Genomic DNA, 2,486 nt, shown 5'->3' with positions numbered 1-2,486 from the left:
CAATATGAGGAAGTGGAATTAGGAAGGGGGTGGAGTCTCTGAACCCCCCCCCCCAAAGGACTCTGGGAAATGCCGTTTTCTTCGTCAATGCAAGTCGAGCCCTGGACCCAGCAGAGCACTTACTTAGGATAGGAGCCATGTGATCTGCTAAAGTGCTTGATCATTGGCTGTTTTTCAAAACTCTTCTCTCCCTTGGGGTTCAATAACGCTCCAGTGATGTGACCAGATTTCACAATAACCAGCAGACAAAAACAAAATGGGACTGCAACACAAATGATGATGGTGTTGTGTTCTCGGCTGATCTTATGGCCCAGAAGAAAAAAAATCTATATTGTTTGTGGTATGGGGATCTGTATTGTACAGATCATGGACAAACACTGTTGCCATTTTGTCAAGTTTCATGTAGCCATGTATCCCTTTTTAAAATGTCTATTTTGTAAGTACTATGTAGCTTAGTGAAACTTGACTCAGTGGCTCCACTGCATGCTGTTGTGTCTGAGAAGTGGGCTCTTCAGTATGTGTGGACTCGAAGCTTTGGTTTTAAAGTGTCTGAAAGCTGACCTTCACATCAGAGGTGTTTTAAGGAGACGTGTAAAGAAATGTTAATACRGTAAATCAGTTTGTGTTGAGATACAGCAAAGTATGCAATCATTTGAGGAAGATTGAAGCCAGTTTAAAGGCTGATGCATTTTTATCATTGTTTTTGGGAACATTTTCTACCTAATAATGTCAAAGGACTCCCAAGTGGCGCAGCGGTCTAAGGCACTGCATCTCAGTGCTAGAGGCGTCACTACAGACCCTGGTTTGATTCCAGGCTGTATCACAACCGGCCGTGATTGGGAGTCCCATAGGGTGGCGCACAATTGGCCCAGCATCATCCGGGTTGGGGTTTGGCATGGGTAGGCCATCACTGTAAATAAGAATTTGTTCTTAACTGACTTGCCTAGTCAACTTTCTTTTGACTGATAATGTAAACTGGTTTTCAGGCACAATTATGGAAACATCTTCTGAACTCCATTGTAAATAAAGGCTCAGCAGAAACAAAGTGCAAAAACGTTGAACTCCGTAACCTGGCTGGGGACGAGATTGAGATCTCAGTTATACTGTCAACACTGAACTTAATCTGGTTTGCAAATGTTTTGACTAACATAGATGGGTGTGAGCCATCAGTAGGCTACCTCTTCAGGTTTCTATGGGGAGTAGAGGCCCACTCAGTGATTTACTACACAACCTCTAGCAGAAGATCAACTGGTCCTACCTCTGGTTAAATGGGAGAGGCCGAATGTATTCCCTGCAGAAACAGTCGGTTTCAATTGGTCAGATTACAGAATCTCTCCTAGTGGTCAAAACATGTGTAATTCCCTCCGTTAGAATAGTGGAATTACTTGATTGACTGATGATGAATTGAGTGTCTTGTCAACTATAGAATTATGAATTTAGTACGGGTTGCAAATATTTACTAAATGATTGTTCAGGCAATGTTTACATATTATGAGATTCAGTGTACTGATGAACAATGCTTCATAARCCAGAGTCTTACTTATAGGTGAGCTCTTCATACAACAGCCCATGTCAGAACATTTGCAAATCTATCAATGATGACAGATGGAAAGGTAGCCATTTTCACAATCATTCTCATTATAATTATCACAAAGAGGGAATAGGGAGGTCTGAACAGGTTGCAGTTGTATACAGAGGGTACTTTATCTGAAATAATGTCACATTCATTCATGCCCTCACTAAATGATGTTTTTATATTATGCCTGCCTGCCATGTCTTCACTCAGACAATCACAATCATATTCACATGATCTTTCTTCCCTCTGGTTGAATACATGTAAGATCACATTTGTCAAGCTGTGACCTTTGTGAGGATGATTTTATAATGTACAATATGGCGTTGGCCAGGTGGCATCTGTCCAATGTGGACCCTTGTCAATGTCACCCGAAAGAAGGMACACTGTTCCACTGTGCTGCCATGTAGTCTGTTCTGGTTCTAAATCCATGGATCTTTTCAGATGGACATTAGAAACTCAACGGTGGTTCCTCTTGGGGTGTTCATAACACCACCTCATTCATTAACTCATGTGTTCTATTACGTTTGTTGTCAACTGCATGAGTTTTGGTTGGTGATTTTCCAGTTCTGTGTTTTTAACAAGGAGGGAGTGGAGGTTGGCCCCATAATGAGTGTTTCCTGCTGTGTGGATTACTGGCTCCTCCTCAGTACTGTTGTGGTAACTAACACACCCAGACACAGTAGTGTTGGGTGATTATAGTTCCTGTGGTGATGTGACCCGGTCTCCATTCTCCTGCCACAGCTTTGGAATTCATCAACATATTTTATAAGGCTCTCATGAATCTCGATCAACAGTAGACCGTTTGGTCCCCCATGATATCTGTACAAACTGGGTGTTATGAAATGTTRGAACGTCATGTTCACCCATACAAGATGTGCAGAATGCCTGATGGAAATCCTAAAACAAGTCA

This window comes from Salvelinus sp. IW2-2015, unplaced genomic scaffold (assembly GCF_002910315.2).
Source record: "Salvelinus sp. IW2-2015 unplaced genomic scaffold, ASM291031v2 Un_scaffold1596, whole genome shotgun sequence".
NCBI lineage: Eukaryota > Metazoa > Chordata > Actinopteri > Salmoniformes > Salmonidae > Salvelinus > Salvelinus sp. IW2-2015.
This window is presented reverse-complemented; position numbering follows the sequence as displayed.